Source organism: Bos grunniens, chromosome 7 (genome assembly GCF_055505025.1).
Source record: "Bos grunniens cultivar Pamir isolate PY7600 chromosome 7, Bosgru_T2T1.0, whole genome shotgun sequence".
NCBI classification, from domain to species: domain Eukaryota; kingdom Metazoa; phylum Chordata; class Mammalia; order Artiodactyla; family Bovidae; genus Bos; species Bos grunniens.
The window spans coordinates 53,597,116-53,619,083 of record NC_141171.1 but is presented as its reverse complement, the minus strand read 5'-3'; the positions used below and the strand labels follow the sequence as shown (position 1 = coordinate 53,619,083).

At 47.3% G+C, this 21,968-nt stretch overlaps 2 protein-coding genes across 8 annotated transcripts in view; one reads left to right on the top strand and one right to left on the bottom strand.

The window, feature by feature from the left end:
- LOC147369572 (uncharacterized) overlaps positions 1-21,968 on the bottom strand; it is a 545,146-nt gene that overhangs the window by 43,018 nt on the left and 480,160 nt on the right. For both annotated transcript variants that reach the window (XR_015167587.1, XR_015167588.1), the window contains exons 4-5: positions 20,392-20,443; positions 582-744 (exon numbers count right to left, since the gene is read on the bottom strand). The gene's annotated coding sequence lies outside the window, so the exon portion shown is untranslated. The remainder of the gene's footprint in view (positions 1-581; positions 745-20,391; positions 20,444-21,968) is intronic.
- FGF1 (fibroblast growth factor 1) overlaps positions 1-21,968 on the top strand; it is a 106,304-nt gene that overhangs the window by 7,931 nt on the left and 76,405 nt on the right. For 2 of the 6 annotated variants that reach the window (XM_086412171.1, XM_086412165.1), the window contains exon 2: positions 1,809-1,963. The exons of 2 other annotated variants lie outside the window; for them this stretch is intronic. The gene's annotated coding sequence lies outside the window, so the exon portion shown is untranslated. Of the gene's footprint in view, positions 1-1,712; positions 1,964-21,968 lie in introns of all 6 variants that reach the window. 2 more of the 6 variants (XM_086412172.1, XM_086412166.1) reach the window with 1 other exon arrangement.

Genomic DNA, 21,968 nt, shown 5'->3' with positions numbered 1-21,968 from the left:
TGGAAATTGAAACAAATATGGAACTTGAGAGATGTTAAATTAAAACATTAAAAATTCAGTATTGAGGAGAATTACGTTAAGTACTTTAAGGAACTGAGAAATCATGATTTCCCAGTATTTGGACAGGAACACTGCCAAACGACACCTGAGAGTAGTAAGTTAATGGGTTTACATCGGTAGCTAGGGATTGCACTTGCCTATGTCTGCCTAGGAACTGTGTGGTTTTTTGGCTTTTTTTCCTTAATAGCATTTGATGACTAGATGTAATGAAGAAACAGCACTAAAATAATGACTTACACTTGCATTCACACACTTACTGGTGTTTGAGGTGTTGTCACACATTTGGGCACATTTGATTGTCACCATAATCACAGCAGCTTGCAGGGAAGATTTAGGGTGCTTCCTAACTTTACCTCCTATCATTCCTTCATCTATGATCTAGAAGGTCCTTCGGAATTGTGCAGATGCTTAAGAAGATTACTATTTTTTTTAAAGCAAATTTTAAATTTTGTCAAAAGGACCTTTGACAGTTCACTGAAGTTCCTGTTAATAAAGTTTAGAAAAATCAATTATTCCTGTACCTCTCAAGTTCCTTTTAGCAGAGCTGTGCTTCATCCATTATCAGAGTTATGCTTGTCTGTGCTTCTAATTCTTTGTCGCAGGAGGTGAGCTTTTCTGAGCTCCTTCCTTCAGAGGCACATGAAGTTTCCCTGATGACTTTGGAGAACAGTTTTCCATCTCCACCTTCCCAGAGGAGGGAGAAACCAGAGAATATATTTCTAGTTCCAACAGGTCAATCTGTACCTCCTATCTGAATCACCAGGTGGGCAGGCTTGTATGCATGTACGCACATACACACACTCTCTCTCAGTGACACCTCCCAGGCTCAAATGCCTGCATCAGGAACAGGACTCTTTGTCAATTATAGGAAACTATTAATCATGTTTCCATTTGGTCTCTTCAGAGATACCTCCTGATCCATAGCCTTTCAGTTCAGGTTCATTCCTCATGTTGTAGCCAAAAGTCATTCATACAAGCAGCTTCCCCTCTTCCTTACCCCATCCTGGCCAGGGGCACAAAGATGATGCCCGTGGTCCACTGAAGAAACCCCACCTGATGATTTGCTTAGTTCAGCAGGGACAGGTTTGACTACTGGTGAGAAAGGGCAGAAATATTCTCTTTGCAGCCCCTCCCCAGCTCTAAACTGCATGGCCATTGCCTCGAGTGGCTTTGCAAAACAGGGACAGACAGACAGACATCTACACCCTGTGCAGAGATGCCAGAAGTCAGAACAGAAAAGGATTCCTTTTCATCCAGCAGTCTTCTGATTGCAGAGGACTGTCTCTGAGCCATGACCTGCTGTTTCCCTGCCAACTGAGGCCTCAAAATAAACAGGAATCTGCCCAGACGGGCTAGTAGTCCATTCAGTGCAGCCATTTGCCCCAAGACAAACCACGTTAAAATAACACCCAGGAGAGCTGCCGCCGCTGTCTGCTCTCTCTTTCTCCCTTCCCCGCTGGCCATGAGCTCTGTGTCCCTGAGCCTGCTGTTGGTTGCCCAAGGCTAGGGGTACTCCGTGTGCACCCCTGTGGGCAGGGTCGGTGCAGGCAGCTGTCTAAAGGCAGGTCCCCTCTGCCGATCAAAACGGGGCTGGAGAGAGACCTACAGGCTGCGCGCTCAGCCCCCTGCCTGCCTCCCTGCTTCCCACACAGCCCTGCAGGACTGGGAGCCGGCTCTGGAGTACGGTGTTTGGAGGCGGACCAGCAACCTGATGTACATGCCACGGCCCGTCCCCTCTCCCCACACAGAGCTGCAGTCACCGGGAGGTGCAGAGAGCCAGCTTGGGGCTGCTGGAGAAGCAGTCGCAGCATACTGACAGTGACAACGCAGGGCGGATGAGACTGAGAGGATCCTCTTTCCCTTCCACTGGAGAGGAAAAGCCCTCAGCCTGCAAGCTGTTCAGGTAGGAATCAGGGTTTCTACTCTTGGGAGCAGAAAGCAGGTTATATACATCCAGTGCTGAGGTAGAGAGAGAGAGAGAGACAGTGTGTGTGTGTGTGTGTGTGTGTCTGTCTATCTGAGTGCAAGTATAAGGCTTCTTGGGAAAAAAAAAAGAAAGAAAGGCTGGCTAATATCACAGACATGTAAAAAATAGCACCTGGAGTGCAGAGCCTGTGAGAACAGTCATGCAGCGTGCTTCCTCCTGTGTCTTCATCCCCTACTGCCGGCCATGAGGACCAGAGGGAGCAGAAGGCTCTCATTCACTAAAACCTTTGTGGTTTGGCAGGACTCTGTGGCCATACTGAGCATGGCTAGCATTATTTTGCTTGTCACATTCACCCTCTTAAGTAGCCTGGAAATTCAGCCGTCTTAGCAACCCTGTCTACTGGGTGGGCACCTTAGAATTAGTCAACATTTTGATATAAACGTTAGGCTGAAATATGCAATTATCTGAGTATGCTTGAGAGGGTGGGATTCCAATGGCCCCACTGGTCACCTCAATTACTTCCTACCATCCTTCTAATCCTCTCTGAAAATCACACTGTCATCTCAGTGCCCCTCCAGATAGGCACTGGCAGAGAGGGAACGGGAATGGCTAGCCACTGGGCACATTCTCTGGCACTGATGCTATCCACACCCACATCACCATTACATGCTGAAAGTATGCAAGGCTTCTAGATAGAACATTAGAAAAATCCAGACCTTAAAAAATCAAGGACCCTTTTTTCAAGAGGGAACACACCTATCTATCAGGTGCAAGAGCTCGCTCTGTGCTCTCTCCAGTTGTTTAAATCCACCCCCACCTTCCTGCTGTGGTGACTAGTACTCTCCCTTTCACTTGCTCTAAGGATACAATTGTTCATGACTTAGCTCCACGAACACCGGTGGGTGGACACAAGCATCCGGGTTCTGACTGAGGGTGACCCAGCCCAGTGGTGGCAAAGGGTTAGGGAGAAACCAGCTAAGCTGAGTGGTGTCTAGCAAAGTGGCTGTCTGGGTGAATGAGTGTGGATTTTGGTGGAGACTGTGATTCACAGTCACAAACTTCCTTTGTTTTCTTTGTGTTGGTCATTGAGGGCTCTGAAGGAAATTCCCCTTTTGAGATCATGTATCCGAAGGCAAATTTGCCAGATCTGCTGCCAAGGGCAATGGGTAGACTCAGGGAAACTGTTTTCTATTGATACTGCCTTTTTAGCATGAAGAAAAGGATTTGCAAATGTATTATTATATCAAAAGCAAAGTTAACACAAAAGAACTAAGGAAGAAGACACTGAGTTACTTATAAACTTCCTCCCAGACCTGGTGTGCACATATGCATATACGCCTGGCCAGCTTCCAAAAAGGATTCGAGGAGGAAGTATCCAGTTGATTAAGTGGCTTGATTTCACAGGCAGGCAGCACAAACTCTGATGATGAATTTCCATGGTGACAGTGGACAGACACCTATACGCTCCATCTACACCCAGAGAAGGGATGTCTGATGCCAAGACAGACATGTGTTTGCTCAATCTGCTGATGTGCATTCTGTGGATCCTGAATAAATGGTTAAGGATCGTGGAGCTGCTACCCACTGCGCCAGCTTCCAGCAGTCAGGGACTATACAGAGGGGAAGGCACACCCCTTCCACGTCATCAAATAGGCAGTGCTTGGCTAATGAAATACTCCTTGATTTAAGCTACTGGAAAGATAATCTGCAGCCATTCGGGCTACAGACATACCCTGTTTTAGGTAAATCTAACAACTATCCATGACATATAAAGTACAGGTGAATGACTATTTTTCCTTAAGAAAAGTATCTCTCATCAAGTCCATCAAATACTGTGGCAAGGTGTCCCATGGGACTGGATCCAGCCTAGCCAACCATAGAGAAAGGCGGGGGCTTAACTGGATGGGCAGGTAAGGGCGAATGAACCTGGGCTGACAGGATGTCCAACTCAGCTGGGAGGTAAAGGAGTCCACAGGAACAAGGACAAGCATCTGGCCTACAGCAGGAGAAGAGGGAAGAGGAGGAGGGCAATTACCTTGATTCCTAAATGTTACCACTTAAGACAGGCCAGCAGAACAGAAGCTAAGAACAGACTCTGCAGGTAGGAAGAAGCCAGGGTTCAAATTCAGACTCTGACACTTACTAGTCCTGTGACCTTGTGCCTTAGTCTTCTCATCTATAAAATGGGGCAATAAAGTGCTAGCCTTATAATTGAAAGGCTCAAATGAGTAAATGCTCTTAGCTCAGTGGCTGGTTTATAGTGAGCAAAATTTAAGTATCTGTTGTTGTTATTATCATTATTGAAAGGTGAGTTCTGAAAAGGCTGCTCACAAGTCCCTTTGTTCCAAGGTCCAAGTGACTCTCTGTGTGACCACCAGTGCCACCTTTTGGGAAACAGAGATGCTTTTGCTTGGTGTGGTGTTTTGCTTACATTTCTGAGCTTTTAGAATAGAAAGAATAGCACTGAAACATGTATATTATCATATGTGAACCAGATCGCCAGTCCAGGTTCAGTGCATGAGACAGGGTACTCGGGGCTGGTGCACTGGGATGACCCAGAGGGATGGGATGGGGAGGAAGGTGGGAGGGGGTTTCAGGAAGGGGAACACTTGTAAAGCCATGGTTGATTCATGTCAATGTATGGCAAAACCACTATAATATTGTAAAGTAATTAGCCTCCAATTGAAATTAAAAAAAAAAAAAAAGAATAGAGGAGCTTCTGTGCTGGTGGCCAGCATTTCTTGAGCCTTTACATGAGCCAGGTACCATTCTTGACTCTGTATGTGACCTCGCCAGATTCTAGTAACAACTCCGTGAAGTGGGGGCTCTCATGGCCGCAGAATTGAGCTTGGTGGGTTTGGCCATTCGCCTACGGCCACACAGTTAAAAAGTGGCAGAGCCGAACTTATACCTAGGCTGTGCTCCTAGCTGGCGTGTCATTTACAGTTAGGGGGATCACTGGAGGTGTTCTGAGAGGCAGGTAGAGTTTGGTGACAGATGGACTTCAGGAAAAGATGATTCTTGAAGGCCCTAGAAAGTAGGCCAGGATTTGGAAACTCTGTCAAGATATGGCAAGACCCTGGATTGGACTGGAGACAGAATCTCAGCCTTGAGGACTCATGACCTTGGGACTGGGTGTTTAGGAACAAGACATGAACGCAGGCCCTGGGGGACAAGGTGGGCCACAGGCTTTCCTGCAAGAGGATGGTACCAACAAGAGAGAAAATGGTGCCTAACAACAGAGACGAGGACACAGCAAGGGTGCTGGGCCATGGCTCTTGACAAACCTCCAGCCTAAGGTCAGAGGTCATCTTGAGCTAAGCCGAAGGTCAAGACTAGGTGACTCCAGCCATGGAGAGAGAAGGAATGAGCAATAAAGAACTTAGCATCTGGGCACAGTGAAGTTTATAGTGATGCAAAAGGCTTGATTTGCTAATGTAATCTCTCTAAATTGAATGTTCAAAACATGACACAGAGATTTGTTTTATGCATAGTTGCTCAAGCCCATCTCTCTGACTTTACCTAAGGAATGCTGGTGATGGGAAGGTATGCCTACCTTGTACCAGAGCTGTGTAGATGTGGGGATTACTGATGGACAAGACTCACCCTTGCTGCTCCAGAACCTGTGGTCTGGCCCAGGCATTTTCAAACTTTAATGTGCATAAGCATCACATGGGAGCTTGTTTAAAACACCAGATTCAGAGAGAACAGATTTTTGGTTGCTAAAGGGAAGCTGAACACAGAAGAATTGATATTTTTGGAACAGAGGTGTTGGAGAAGACTTTTGAGAGTCCTGTGGACTGCAAGGAGATCCAACCAGTCCATCCTAAGGGAAATAAGTCCTGAATATTCATTGGAAGGACTAATGTTGAAGCTGAAACTCCAATACTTTGGCCACCTGATGTGAAGAACTGACTCATTGGAAAAGACCCTGATGCTGGGAAAGATTGAGGGCAGGAGGAGAAGGGGACGACAGAGGATGAGATGGTTGGATGGCATCACTGACTCAATGGACATGAGTTTGAGTAAACTCTGGAAGTTGGTGATGGACAGGGAGGCCTGGTGTGCTGCAGTCCATGGGGTCGCAAAGAGTTGGACACGACTAAGCAACTGAACTGAACTGAAAGGGAAGGGGGAGGAGGAATGGAATGGGAGTTTGGGACTAGCGAATGCCAACTATTATATATAGAATGGATAAACAACAAGGTCCTACTATATCTATATATATAGCACAGGGAACTATATTCAATGCCCTGTGATAAGCCATAATGGAAGAGAATATTTTAAAAATGTATATATACATGTAACTGAATCATTCTGCTGTACAGAAGAAATTAACACATGATAAAATCAACTATATTCAAAAAATAAGTTAATTAATAATAATTATAAAACATGTTGGACTTCTCTGGTGGGGCAGCAGATAAGAATTCACCTGCCAACGCAGGAAACGTGGGTTCGATCCCTGCCCCAGGGAGATGCCACAGGCTGTGGAGCACCCAAGCCCGTGAGCCACAGTACTGAGTCTGTGCACGACAACCACTGAAGCTCATGCACCCAGAGCCTGTGATCTGCAACCAGAGGAGATACTCAGCGAGAAGCCTGCACGCCACAAGGAGGAGTAGCCCTCGCTCCCGGTAACTAGAGAAAGCCCATGCAAGCGACAAAGACACGGAGCAGCCGAAAATTAATTTAAAAATGTCAAAACATCAGGTTCCTGGGAACTACCCACACAAGTACTGACGTAGCTGGGTTCACAAGGGCCCAGGATTCTGCATTTCCTGGGTAGGGCCCAGCTGGTTCTGATGCCTCCAGTCGACAGGTCACAGCTGAAGAAGCCCAGGGCTGCTTCAGTTGCTCTGGTTCCCTGTCTTCATTGCTTTTAATGAGAACAGAGTTGTGTGGCCTGAATCAGTGGCGATTAGCCTCTTTTTTGACTTGGACTTCTTCCTGAACCACCGTTTTACTTAGGCTAAACCTACACTGTGGGAACAACAGTAGCAGCCCATCAGGTGCTGGGCACAGTGCTAAGCCCTTCACAACCATCCCATAAGTTAGGTACTGTTGTTATCACATTTCACAAGCGAGGGTAAAGACCTCACTGCTGGTATGTGGCAGATCTCAGATAGGAACCCAGGCCCCACAGGTTTCCATAGCATAGCCATGGAGCTCCTCACAGATACGTGAGGGTAGTTTTAGCTCTTTGTCAGTTCAACCCTCTTTTCTCACCCTTCAGTGTCTTTCTCCTCTTCATATTCCTATCTTGTCCTCCCCCATCCTGAGACTCCCACATAATTTCTTCAGAAGATGATGTATCCTTGTTGTTCCCTATTTTTATCTCATTCAATAAACCAAAAGGGTGGGGGCAAAGGGTAGTTGGAAGGTAGTAGTTATGGGCTGAACTGTGTCCCCCCTCACATTTGTAGGTGGAAGTCCTAACCCCCAGTATTTCAGAATGTGACCTTATTTGGAGACAGTGTCTTGACAGAGGTCATCAAGTTTAAATGAGGTCATTAGGGTGGATCCTAATCCAGTATGACTGGTCTCCTTTTAAAAAGGGGAAATTAAGCCATAGTGACACACACGGGGGAAAGAACATGACAAGACACAGGAGAAGGCAGCCATCTGCGTGTCAAGAAGAAAGGCCTGGACCACATCCTTTCCTCACAGCGCTCAGGAGGAACCAACCCTGTGAATACCTTGAATTTGGACTTCTGGCCTTCAGAACTGTGAGACAAGAAATTTCTGTTGTTTAAGCCTCCCAGTCTCTGTAATAGTCTTTTTCACTCTCCTCTTTTACCCTCATGAAGAGGCTTTAGTTCCTCTTGGCTTTCTGCCATTACAGTGGTATCATCTGCATATCTGAGGTTGTTATATTTCTCCCAGCAATCTTGATTCCACCTTGTGATTCATGCAGCCCAGCATTTCACATGATGTACTCTGCACAGATGTTAAATAAGCAGGGTAACAATATACAGCCTTGTCGTATTCCTTTCCCAATTTGGAACCAGTCTATTGTTTCATGTCGGGTTCTAACTGCTGCTTCTTGACTTGCATACATGCTTCTCAGGAGACAGGTAAAGTAGTCTGGTATTCCCATCTCTTTAAGAATTTTCCAGTGTGTTGTGATCCACACAGTCAAAGGCTTTAGCATAGTCAATGAAGCAGAAGTAGATGTTTTTCTGGAACTTCCTTGCTTTTTCCATGATCCAATGCATGTTGGCAATTTGATCTCTGGTTCCTCCGCCTCTTTGAAATCCAGCCTGTACATCTGGAGGTTCTTGGTTCACATCCTGCTGAAGCCTAGCTTGAAGGATTTCGAGCATAACCTTACTAGCATGTGAAATGAGCACAACTGTGCGGTAGTTTGAACATTCTTTGGCATTGCCCCTCTTCGGGATTGGAATGAATACTGACCTTTTTCAGTCCTATGGCCACTGCTGAGTTTTGCAAATTTGCTGACATACTGAGTGCAGCATTTTAGAGTCTAAATAGGGGCCATTGTCTCCCACTGATGAGGTTAATTCAAGACCTTGGGAGCCGGGCCAGGCTCAGACTGGGGCTGACCAGGCAGCCAAGCCCGACCTTCTCTGGCATCACTTGAAGGACACACAGAGGTCTCATGAATGTAACCTCTCCTTTGCCTGCAGAACCTATCCTGAAGCTACAGGAACAGGTCAGCAGTCAGCAGGCTCATTCAGCAGGGCTGTGGAGAACAGTTGAGATTCAAGTCGTAAAGAGGCAAGAAGTGGGGGCAAGAAACCCAGGCAGAACCCTTGTGGCAAAGGGTGGAAGTGGGCAGACACGGGTATGACAATAGGCGGAGAATATAAAGAAGGAGTACAAAGGACTTAAAGCCAAAATGTGCCTTATTCAGGATTTCACATGAGAAGCAGAAAGATAGGTCTGTGGCAATGGGATTCCAGCTTGGAGTTTGTAGCCCTCTCAGGTGTCTTCCCTACCAGACACACACACACACCATTCCCATCATTCGGAAACTTCTCATCGACGCCAGCCACTGTTGACATAAACCATGAGTGAGTCCTGATGTCAAATTGAACACCATGCCTTTGCCATATTTCCTGACAGTCACAAAAGAATTCCCTTCCTTTTCCTTCCAGCAGAGGAGCTAGAGTTGGCTTAGCAAGGATGAGTCCCTGGGGCAAGTGGAGTCCACTGTGGAGAAGAGAGGAGACTTTCAGGAAGGTGACAGCAGCTGGGGGGTCTCATGGGGACAAGATCCTCCCACTCCTCTCATATTCCCCACAAGCTCTAGCCCCACTGGCCTCTCTTCCATGCCTCAGCCATTCCACGCCCTTTCTTGCCTCTGGGACTTTGCAATTGCTGTTCCATCTGCCTGGAGTACTTTCCCTGCTGTTCTTTACATAGGAGACCTCTTTGTCCTTCAGGCCTCATCTCTCTGGTCAACTCCTCAAAGTGGCTTTTTCTCCTGTTACTCCCTATTCTATCTCTATTTCCTTCATGGCACTGAGCCCAGTCTGTATCATCTTGTCAGTTTTTTTTTTAAGTTTGCTTTGATTCATCCTTCCCCCTAGAAGATAAGCTTCAGGAGGGTAGGCCTTGTCTCTCTTTTTCCCTGCTGTATCCCCAGTGCCTAGAACAGAACTGACCCACATAGTAAGTGCTCAATAAATGAGCGACTGGTTCAATCCTAGGAGTGGAAAAGCCAAAACCAAGGGCAGCAGTGGGACCTCCCGGCCTCTGTCACTCCTCACAGCTCTAGAAAAGCAGTGCTGCCAAGTGTGCTTCGGGGCCTCAGACCCTGGCTTGGGTGAGCAGGCCCCTCACAGCCCCCAGAACCCCATGCTCTGCATCAGCTGCTCTGGCCTAGGGTGCATAATCTCGTCTCTTCAGAGAACTCACTTTGGAAGCCTAGAAAAATTCAGCCTGTTTGTGTTATTCATGCTCAGAGATGAATAACACCTTTTGGCTGATGGGCATCAAAGGCAAACAAGTGAGGTCAGGCACCCAGAAGGGTGACATTGATCCAGCACATTCCTGCCCTTGCACTCAGGGAGGAGTGGACAAAGCCACTCACCCCCACCTTGGCTACCAGGTCCATGGGGGTGGAAGCAGTGTCTGCACTGATTAATCAATGGGCACAAAGTGCTGCTTCAGTACCAATCGGGGACACAGAGAGCTGTTCGAAAACTAGGCTGTGCTTGTTCTTCCTCAGAATCTATGTCAGAATTTTGAAATGGCAATTGGAGGAAAGCTGGGAATGACCACTGCAGAGTCACTCCCTGGAGTCTACACGGCAAGCTGCAGCCCCGGGAGAGCATGTCCCTGGTTCAGAGTTCAAGGCTGGCGTGGCCCTGGCTCCTTTGTCTTCAGTGCTAAGGTGGTGGTTAGGTTAAAGGAGCAAAATGTTCTTCCTTAAGCCTCTACTGGTTTTTCATGTTTGAAATGCTAATGGGGATGTTTCTGGGACAGAGATGCAGGTTAGCCTCAGGATCGTTTCCTCCCAAGGGTAAAATCCCCGCTTGGTTGGCCACACAGAATGAGCTGCCATTTTCCAAGGCTGGTCCTGGGATGTCTCTGCTGAAGACTCGGGAGGCAGTGTCCTAAGTTCATTGGAAAGGGAGCTGATGTGGTAGACCAAGAGCTCTCCTGATGCCTCCACTTCTGGCCCATCTCTCTCATCATCCTTTTCTTATTCCATAGTGACAGTCTGCAGGGCCTGAGGATAGGAGTATACCAGTTGGGGCAGGCAGGACTGCTTGGGTATGAATTCTGGTTCTGACACACAAGAGCTGTAAGGCCTTGGCCCAATTCTGTAACCTTTCCACTTCTGAAACAGAGACATGATAACAGCACACACACCCGAGGGTTGTTGATGGGACTCTGTGAATTTATACAGGTGAAGTCTGAGAAAGTGTGTTTTATTATCAGCATTAGCTGTTACTCCCTCACAGAGGTGATTTAAGATGTCAGTGAGACAAAAATGTTTCAGTACATAATGCAGAGCACACAGCGTTTGATCAATAAAATATTAATTATTATTGCTACCAACACTTTGCAGTCTGGCTAAGGTTTGCAGGAAACCTGAGAATGTATTTGAACTAAAAAAATGATCTGGGAACATGAAGGTCACCTGCTGTTCCCCCGTCAGTCTTCTTTGTTCCAAGGGACAATGATCATCCTGTGCTCTTTCAGCACTTAAAATTCACACGTCAGGAACCTAGAACTAGCCAAGAAAGCAATAGCTCCTTTGAAGAGTTTAAGCATGGAGCAGACAAGCCTCCTGTTCAACAGTTTTAAGCTGTAGGAGTTTGCAACAAACAAAGAAGCTTCAACTTTAGCAAGGCTCCTTTAGCACCATTTCCCAAAAGGCTGTGGGATCCCCACCCCTCCAGGGTACATGTGGTTCCTTGGTGCTCGGGTGCTTTCAAACTTTTCCTCTATGTCCCCTGACCCTGGGCTTTGAGTTTAACACATTTGAAGACTAAACGCAGAGTGAACAGCATGGCCTGCTGTAGGCTGTGAACTGCACAATTATCTTGCACCCAGGCTGCTCAATGCCCCATCTTGTCCTCCTGAGTGACCGTGGGTAAGAACTGGTCCTCTCTGTGCTTTGGTTTCCTTCTTTACAAGAGTTCATCTCTAGAAGGGGGAGCAGAGGTTATGAAGGGGCATGGAAAGCTCCAGCTGTCTCCCTCTATAGTTGCTGATTTCCTTCATGGCCCTTCTGACCACCACAGAGCAGGGATTATGGAAAAACCCACTGGTGAACAGTGCTGTAGAGGTCTGCAAACACTCCCTTGCACTAGGTGACCATGAGCACATCACTTGGCTTCTGGAGCACCAGAGAGAGATGATTACGGGAAGGGGTCCAGGCCACAGTCTGGAGGAGGGGATGCTGGCAGCCCCCACACTCAACCCAGCCCATTCTTGCACCACAGAGACCAGGCCCGGAGTATGGATTTTCAGCCCATGGCTCTCCTGGGTCGTCAGACCTCTCACTAAGGCCCAAAGATCGATGGTCTCCCATCAAGGAGGTGGACCCCTTCCTGACACACTCTGACCTTCCTCCACATGACTCTCTACCTCCCACTGCGGCCAGAGGATTTAATACACAGCTGGTTCAGGGTGGATCCAAAGGCACACAGTGCAAGTGGGGGAAAAGGGTTTCCAAGGCAACGTCCCAGTTGTTTCTAGCGACCCATTGACCTGACCCTCCCTGCCTTGCACATCCCCAGAACTGAGCCAAGACTGTGGAGGGTGGCTATACCTTGGGTTGTCTGGCTGGGGCCCTACTGTGGTGGGAGGTTCAGATTCCACGCTGGGAGGGGCCCAGGGGAAGGTCACGGGGAGAGTGAGCCAAAGCAGGCTTCATCACCTCCCTGTAACCTCCTGCTATTCCTTCTTCTTCTGACAGCATGGCAGTCAGATGTGGGGTGTGGAGGCCTCTGTTCTAGGAACTGTAGAGAATAGCTCTTTAAAAAAAAAATGACTCTAAACACATCTCGCTCTGGGATGGAAGCACAGCCTGAAACAGTTCAAGTCTTTCATCCACTGTCGACTAAGAGGAAGACCTCTAGTAGCACGAAGTACTACCTTCATCAGACTCTTGCAGTGCTTTCTTGGAGTCAGGGTCCCTTTCTCTTCCTGGCCAGCCCCACATCCTGCTGTGTTGGCCAGCTTCTGTTTCTCATTATCTTTCCCCCATCCTCTTTAAAGGTTTCTCACTCCACCCAGGGGTTTTATTTTTAAACTTGCACAGTAATGTTAGGGCTAAGCAGCACACACTGCCCACATTCACGGGAAACTGGGCTGCCTGGAGAAGCATCCCACTTTTCAGAGACTCCCTCCCTCTCTCCCTTCCCTATACATCGGGTGCATTCTCCGTGAAGGGCCCTGCCTCAAGGATACGAGGATGAGACAGACATGGTCCCTACCCTTGAGGAGCTGACATTCTAATGCAGCAGGTGAATGGCAAATAATGTACACACCTACCCACACACCCACACACACACACACACACCAAGTAAGTCAACAAAAAGAACTAAGTAAAAACCATGCTAAGATCTACAAATAGAACAAACAAGGTCCTGAAACAAGAAATGCTGCTACAAATTAGGTGGAAAGGGAAAGTCTCTCCAAGGTGACACAGAAGCAAAGACCAGAAGGATTAAGGGGCTCCAGGCATGCCAAGAGGAGTGATGAAGACTATTCTTCATGGAAGGAAGAACCTGAGATAAAGCCCCAAGGTGGACAAGAACTCGTGTGTTCTAGACTCCAACAGAGGCCAGGATACCTCAAGAAGAATAAACAGTGAAGGAATGGGTCAATATGAAGCTGGAGAGGTGTGCAAGAACCAGATCATGCACAACCTGGAGTCAAGCAGAGAGCTAGGGCTTTATTCTGAACGCACTGAAAATAACGGGGGGATTAGCATTAGAGGTGACATGCAATGATGGACATTTTAAGACCCTCACTTGATCCTGAGTGGAGATTTGACTCTAAGATGGGTGGAGGGAAGGCAGGGGTCCGAGTTAGGAGGTCTGGGAGTCATGCAGAAAGGAGATGGGGTAGGCTGAAATAGGGCCACAACCAGAAACAGGCTGGCTCCTCCAGGAATTAGCCCACTACTAGGCATCCTCTCTCCAAAGAGCTCATACAATAACAGAGCTGATAAGACAAAACAGAACACCAAGGCCCGAAGTCACAGGGTTGGTGAGAATAAGTAGGAGTTTAGCTATCATAAGGCCTATACCGAACCACATTTATGAGGTTTCCAAACACAATTAAGTAAGATCTTTGTCCAACATTGGCTCCCAAGATTTTCTGAAAGATGTAAAAATACTCCGGTTTTTCTTTAAACCATGGCAGCTCCTCTGTCCTTTATAGCTTTGCCTGAAAATGGCTTGGACTGAGTGATCTGACCACAGACAAAAGTCAAAGGTGACTTTATAAGCCTTGAAAGAAAGTGAAAGTGAAGTCGCTCAGTCGTGTCCGACTCTTTGTGACCCCATGGACTGTAGTCTACCAGGCTCCTCTGTCCATGGGATTTTTCCAGGCAAGAATACTGGAGTGGGTTGCCATTTCCTTCTCCAGGAGATCTTCCCAACCCAGGGATTGAACCCAGGTCTCCCGTATTGTAGGCAGACGCTGTACTGTTTGAGCCACCAGGGAAGTCCTAAGCCTTAATGACCTAAAAAGAGGGAGATGGGAGGGGGCTTTGGGTTGGGGGGGACACACGTATACCTGTGGCCAATTCAAGTTGATGTAAGGCAAAAACCGTCACAATATCGTAAACTAATTATCCTCCAATTAAAAGAAAATTTCAAAAAAGACCTAAAAAGTGGTCCTTCTCTCCAAGAGCAATACAACTATGCTACACTCTTTGGAAGAAAAGAGATGGAAAACAGAAGAGCAACGCAGCCATTCTACACAGTAATAGTAATAACAGCTATCATTTGTTGTCTCCGTCAAAGCACTTACTTGTAACTTGGTTAATCCTCCAAAATGCTGATGACGTAGGTACCACTCTCCATCCTTTTTACTGATGATGGAGCTGAGACTTAGAGGGAAGGGAAATGATGTCTGGAGGTAGAAGCAGCCGAATCAGGGACCAGAGGCTGCTCAATCTCCATTGGCAGGACTCCTAACTGTCCCAGGGCTTGGTAGCTGTCTGCTTTGGTCACCATTATGCTTTCAATGCAGCACAGAAAATGAGATGAAGATCATCCAAAATTCCAGTGAACAAGGGTGTGAGTAACTTTAATTTCTGTTTTTCTTTTTTAATGTTTTGAGTCTAGTACATAGTGGATTCTCAAAAACTGTTTGTATGATGAAGCTGTTGAGTTAATGAGTATGCACTACTTAAAAAATTATTCTTAGATAATTAAGTAATATATTTCATTATAGGAAATGGAAGTAATACCAGAAAATACAATTTAAGAAAATAAAAGTTTACCCATCATCAAGAGATAATCAGTTAAAATACTGATAATTTCCCAGTTCTTTTCTTGTGTTATATATATGCCTGTGTTTGTGTGTCTCTCTTTGTGTTTGTGTGTCTCTATTTGTCTTTTTCTGTGTGTGTGTGAAACAAAAATGGGATCATACTGTCTTTATAGACTTTTAACTTACTTTTTCATTTAGCAACATAGTGGGTGTCCTCCACTCAAGACTGTTCTGAAACAGATTTCTTAATGGTGGCAGTGTACTCCTCTATAATCTAATGAGTCCTCTATTATCGGATATTCAGTTCATTGTCACTATTATTAATAATGCCATATTGAATATCCTTCTACAAAAACATTTAAGCATAGCTCTATTACTGTTAAGGAGGAAAGAGCAATATATATTGAAATAGAAAAAACATAAAGACCCCTATTTTTAGGGTTCTTTTGTGCAGGCCAACCACATTTCTTACATCTGTCCTTTGGAATCACTTAAAGATGGGGAGACGTCATCTGGAATGTGCCCCATTTCCCCAAGTCTGGTCATTATTCACCTCTCAAGTATGTTTTGGTGCTATTCTGCCACAGTGGAGATGGGTTAAGGAAAATCCCAGTTGTGGCCAGACAACTAGATTTAAATTCCAATTCCATGCCTACCCAGTTTTGCAACCTGTGTCATCATTCTGAGCCTCATTTTGTATGTGTAGACGCCACACACCTCAGAGGATATAATAAAACAAGTAATGCTCTTCAGGCACCAGACTAGCACAGGACAAATGCTCAGGAGAAAGCGATTCTTATTATTACAAAGGCAGGGGAAGGCTTTCCTTACGAGGTTAGTTCTTTGGGAAACTCCTTCCCAGCCAACGCTGCAAGACCCATGGAAAAAGAATTTTAAAAGCACTCAACATACCCTCCGGCTTCACTGCCTTTTTACTCTTTGGATATGCATGTGCACACATGTGTGTATGAGTGTGAAAGCCTAAAGTAGTAAAAAACAACGTACTCGTTTTCCCTCCCTTGCCAAGAACCAGGTCTGCTGGATTAGAGATATTTAAATTCTGTTGTTCACAGCTGCATGAAGAACGTAGCTTTTCTTTCCATTTTGCCAGCTGTGTTTTGTAACTGTCTATCCTAAAATAAAAACAAAGCCAACCAAAAAAAGCAGGGCTGTCTATATCAGTCCTAAATTGCTCTCAGTTTTATACAACAAAACAGAGAATATCTAACCCCTAAAACACAGTCTACAGAAAGAATCCATCCAACTCATACACTGTCTAACAAGGACACATGAGTGGCACATCGTAGGTGCTCGCTGAACCTTGTTGAATATGTTTATTGAATACATGTTTTCCTTACAAATAACAAGCTGTCGCAAAACCATTATATTCATTTTATCTAAATACTGTCAGAGCCTATTCAGAGGGGCTGAAGATGACAGATGATTAAACGAACAGATGCTTTCTGAGTCTGTAAATTGAGTGTTGGGAAACTTTCTCCTCCTAATTCATGGCTCTCGAAATATGTTTATGATCCTCATGGAATTGTGTAGGGATTACTCTAAATCGCCATCAAGGGGAACATATGTGATAAAGCACTTCTGATGACCAGGCCAAGTTTTTCCATCTTTGTCTAAATATGGGAAATGTTCAGGAAAATCTTAAGTGTATCTGTAATAATGTAGCCACAATATCAAAATGACTCTAGAGATCACAGATAGCACAGCTGGTTGTAAAGCAACCTAATGCTGGGCCAAGATTTTAGTTGCAGGGCCAAGCCCTGAAGTCAAACAGCTCCTAGGCCCTGTAATTTCCAAGTGGAACAGCCAGCATCTACTGTCCTCAAGACATTCGTTTCTCCATATGTTTTGCTGGCATTGGCTGAGTCCCTTCTGTGCATAAGAGATCAAGCCACAGGATGTTCAAAGACAAGATATGTCTTCTGCTCATGATGTCATAATCCAGTGAAGGGAGAGACAAGCCAACAACTGGATGGAATCTCAGAAGGAACGAAAGAATTCCTTCTAGGCAAAGCACTGCACCATGGGTCCTCAAAGGAAGGACTCTTTTTACTGGAGATATTAGGGAAGGCTTTGCAGAGGAGGTGCAATGTGATGTAGGCCCTGAAGGGTAAGAAGAATTTTAGCTAGGAGAGACTGGAAGGGAAGGCCCTTCCAGGCTGAAGGAATAGCATGAACCAACTCATGAAGGCCTGGACGTGCAACAGCAAGGTGAGGCTTCCAGGAAAGATTGGGGGGTCACAGAAACCCTTTGCCAAGGACTTAGGGCCTTAATGTTTGGGAAGTGGGAAGCAATGGAAGGTTCTGATAATGGGAGGGTTGGTGAGTATGTATCTTCCTTTAGAAGGCTGGAAGGAGTGACTGGCACAGCAATGCCACGAGACCAATCTCGAGGTTCTGGCTTCTGTTTTCCATCTGTTTAGCCTCTCAGTGGCTTTGAACGGTGTGGCCTAGAGCCAGTTTTCCCGCTGAATGCTGTGATCCTGTACCCTCTGGCCTCCAGTCCCCTGCGACTTCTCTGAGATCACTGGCTGCACTAGGCATCTCTTGAGATTGTGGGGTGTCCCCCAGGGTAGCTGCCTCTGTCCACCTCTCTTTTCAGGCTCTGGGTCCTTCTCCCTTGAAGATCCCCATCTCTCCCCACATCTCTGACCCTCCCGCATCTGCCTCCAACTCTGGCTTCTCCCCAGCGCCCCATGTCCAAGGCCTGCCCAACACCCAGCTCTGAATGGATGGTGTCTCGCCCCTGGGAAGCAGCCCACTCTGTCAGGCACTTGGTACCTGCATCGCTGACCAGGCTTCTCCTGATTCTGTCCATTCTCCCGTCCATTCATCCATCTTCCCCACCATGTCCTATGCTATCTCTGATTATTCCTTTGCTGAGTTCCTGGCATTTGCCAAATCCTCTTCATGCTCCTCCTCAAGTGACTTTAGACCATCCCTTCCCTCTACTCTCATGGCTCAAGCTTCAGATCTTTTGTCTATTTTAATTCAACAGCTCTCTATGAAGCACCAGGGATTGTGCTGGGGGGTAGAGCTGTGTGAAGGAAGCATATGGCTCTTGTCCTAGACGACCTTGTAGTCAAGTAAAGAAGGTGAATATTAAGCAAGGACTAGAAGCCTAGTGAATTTTTAGAGATGGGAACACAGAGCAAGTATCCCTCAGCCTCAGTGCCCAGCTCCCCCCCGCCCCCACCAAGATTTTCCCATAAAATGTTACAAGAAACATCTTTCTAATTCCCTTCTCAAAGATCTCCACTGACTGCCCACCACTTGCAGATAGAAGTCTACACTCTTCAGGTGGCACCACTTGGGGTCCTCTCTGGCGTGACTCCAAACTAGTGAGCACTGACCTGTAAATTAGTGTGCGTGCCCCGGCCCAGCAGCCCCAGTCACTCACGCTGGGACCAGACCGCCTCTGCCTGCCCACACTCAGGCCTCTGGTCAACTTTCCCTTTACTCCATGTCCACATGCATGAAGCTGTTTGTCCTTGTGTCTGACCTGCCACAGCTTCCACTAAATCCTCCTGGACCTCTTCTCCCTCCAGTGCAGGGTACCTTCATCAAAGCACTTACCAGTCTGCCTTACTTATGATTTTCCTTCTCACCCTCCATCAAGGACAGGGAACTTATTTATTCTGAATAACTAACAAAATAACAGCTACAGAGATCAGATGTGCCAGGGGCTGTGCCAACTGAGGTTACTCATGTTACCCTGTTGCACCCTCATAACGAACAATGCGGGGTGGGGGCTATCACAGGTCAAGTAACCTGATGCTCAGAGAGGTGACCTGACCCTCCGGATTTAAGTCCAGGAAGCCAGACTTCAGAGCTTACACTTGGACTTCATCTCCACCTTTATTCCCTTGCAGTGTCTTGTCAAGTCCATGTGCCTAACAGTAGGATGCATGGGCCCTTACTAGGTGTAGTGAAGTCAAGTGAATGGAGACAGTGAAGCCCAGGGCAGTCTTCTCAAGGTCATACTGCAGGTCACAATCGCTGGGCAAAAGCACAATGCTGAGCGGCAACATCTTCTCTTACGCATATTAACTAGGAAATGGAGGCCATTTTCAAAGCAAAGTAAACATTTCTGACTGACTCAGGAGCAAAGGGTTAGAAGGCGACTTGTTGAATGCGGGAGCATTTACTCTGACTTGGCTTGGGTGGTGACGTGCTGCACTCACAGCCCTCTTTTGACCAGACATGCAAAGCAGAGAACTTCCCACTTACATACACCCGCTGCCTCTCTGCTGAGCTTGAGAGGAGGTATTCCACGAGGGGAACTCCCTCTCCCCGTCACTGGACAAGACCTGTCCGTTTCCGTAAGGAAAGGGTGTGGTGTGGAGCACCAGACCTCCCCGTGGGCCTGCCCTGCTCAGCTCCAGACAGACCTGCCTTTGTGAGCAAGGTGGGATGTGGGGAGCAGGGGGAGGAGGCGGGAACTGCTTGGCATCCCACATCCTGGGAGCTGGGCCAGAGGGGAGAGCTGCAGCGGGAAGGCTGGGGAGGCGAAAGGGCCTCTTTCCCGGATGGCTGGACACGCAGCTGCCACCAGCCAGCTGGGCGCCTCCTCCATTCCTTTCTGGGATGAGCGAGGTCGGAGCTCGCCCCACAGAACCTTCAGGAAGGTTCTGAGCCCTGGGCTCCGAAGCCTGACAGCATTAGACACTGCGGCCTCTCAGAGCCCCCAGGACACACTGCAGTGTGGGACCTCTGACAGGGGGAAGGCATCACTCCTGCCTTCTTGCTGTCTGTCCCTCCCGTGGCCTGGGAGGGACTCCGGAGAGGGTGCCTTGAGGCTCCTCATCTCGCTATCCTACAGATGCCTTTATACACCACCCTCAGCTTCATTCATATCCTGGCGTATACGCCACATGTCCTTCTCTAAACATATCAGAGGATGTATAGACAGGCAGGCAGATGAACAGGCTGATAAAGAAGTAAACGTGGGGACTTGTGTCTAACGTGCCGTGCTTTCTCAACTCAATGATGCCACGTGGCTGCTGCTGCATTTTGTGAAATCTGCCCCATCCCTTTCAGCACACGGCACTCTGTCCAGAAGATTTTTAAGGGAGCAGAAACCAGTTTTGAGAAGCCAAGACATTTGGGACACACTCCTTAAGACCACGAGAGTCATTCTGTTACAAACGCAGTGAAGACTAGAGATTCCACAGCTTCCCCGAGGGGCAGGCCTACCATGCTCCTCCAGATCCAGCCCCCTGAAAAAGATCTTGAGGGGGAGCTAGTGGCTGTTTCATTGACAAAGTCTGAGATTTTAATCTGATGCCATTCCATACCTGAGAGGCTTGTGTTACCCTGGAATCCCCCAGCCAAGGTGCAGGCAAAAGTCTTTGAGTTTCCTGCCCCTAGGTTTGGTGCAAAGAGGCAGGCCAGTTATAAAAGGCAGCACAAGGCAGATTGCAAGGTAGGGGTAGGGTTAGGGTGGGGTGTCTTACCTCAAAAGAGAAGGGCTTTCCTGGGGAAAACTCATTAGTTCTATCTTCTGTGCTGGAAAATGATGAGAAAGATTAGGAGGGCTCAAGAAAGGGACTGGCCAAACCTCTCTCTCCATGAGGCTCTGTAGCCTCCCCCAAAAGGAAAGGCTTGCTTGTGGCACTTAAAGAGGAAGGCTGTTTGATGCCCTCAGGACCATGGAGAGCTGTGAATGGGAAAGACCACATGGGGATCTGAAGACCCGGGGAGGCTCTGGGTGCGTGAGTTACAAACGTTATAAATGTAAAGCATGATTGATTCTGATACATAAGACTCATTAGGCAGAGGTAAGAAGCTTTGAGAAAAATATGGTATTTACATTTAGGGTAGAGGATGCCAGCAAGGACAGAGGCAGACAGCTTTGTGAATTGAGTCAGGGCACTTAAGAGGAGACAGGAAGATTAAGCCACAGAGAAGTCTTGATGGGGGAGGTCTCCGGTGATTAACTGCTTGACAAAACCCCAGCCAGGGTTTGGGGTGGTCTTTCCCAAGGAGGGAGCAAGCCAGTCCATTTCCCAAGAAAAACAATTCCTGAAGTAATGAGTCCAGAGTCCTGAGGGTAGTGCAGGGGAGTGCTGAGAAAGGAGTAGGGCAGGAAGTGCGAGAAGGGTTCCAGGTAGGGAGTGGGAGGTTGCAACCTCAGCCACCATCACAGGGCAGGAGGATGGATTTGGGTTCTGAAATCCCTCCCATTGAGAGTTTGAGATGAATGTTTGTGTCAGCTCCCAAGATACCTCAGGAATAGTAATACTTGTAACAAAGTGTAACTTTGCTACCTAAGGTAACATTGTTTATTTGTATCATCATCTAACATTTATCCAATGTGGTACTGTGCTAAGCACTTTATATAACTTTGTCTCCTCTTATCCTCATCTGATAACCCTATGAATGTAGGTAATATTTCTCCCTTGCAGAGCAGAGGAAACAGGTTCAGAGAGGCGAAGTGCTTAGCTTGGGTCACACAGAGAGTAGTAGCCACAGAGAGTAGTAGCCAAGATGAGACTTAGCTTCAGCAGGCCTAACTGCAGGGCCCAAGTTCCTGTCCCCCAGGTGCCATGCCATGCTTAGTTGCTCAGTCGTGTCCAACTCTTGCAATCCCATCAGCTGTAACCTGCCAGGCTCCTTGTCCATGGGATTCTCCAGGCAAGAATACTGGAGTGGGTTGCCATTTCCTTCTCCAGATCTTCCCAACCCAGGAATCGAACCCATGTCTCCTGCATTGCAGGCAGATTCTTCACTGACTGAGCTACAAGGGAAGCCTAACTGTCCCCCAGGGAAAAGGCTCAATCAGTCCAGAGAGAAGAGGGGACCCCAAGATGTGGACAGAGCCATGAGTTTGGCCCAGGGAGAATGACACAAAACACCTCCACTGCCACTTACTGGCTGTCTACTTCCAGATCAAATCTGCTGCTGCTAAGTCGCTTCAGTCGTGTCCGACTCTGTGCAACCCCATAGACGGCAGCCCACCAGGCTCCGACGTCCCTGGGATTCTCCAGGCAAGAACACAGGAGTGGGTCGCCATTTCCTTCTCCAATGCATG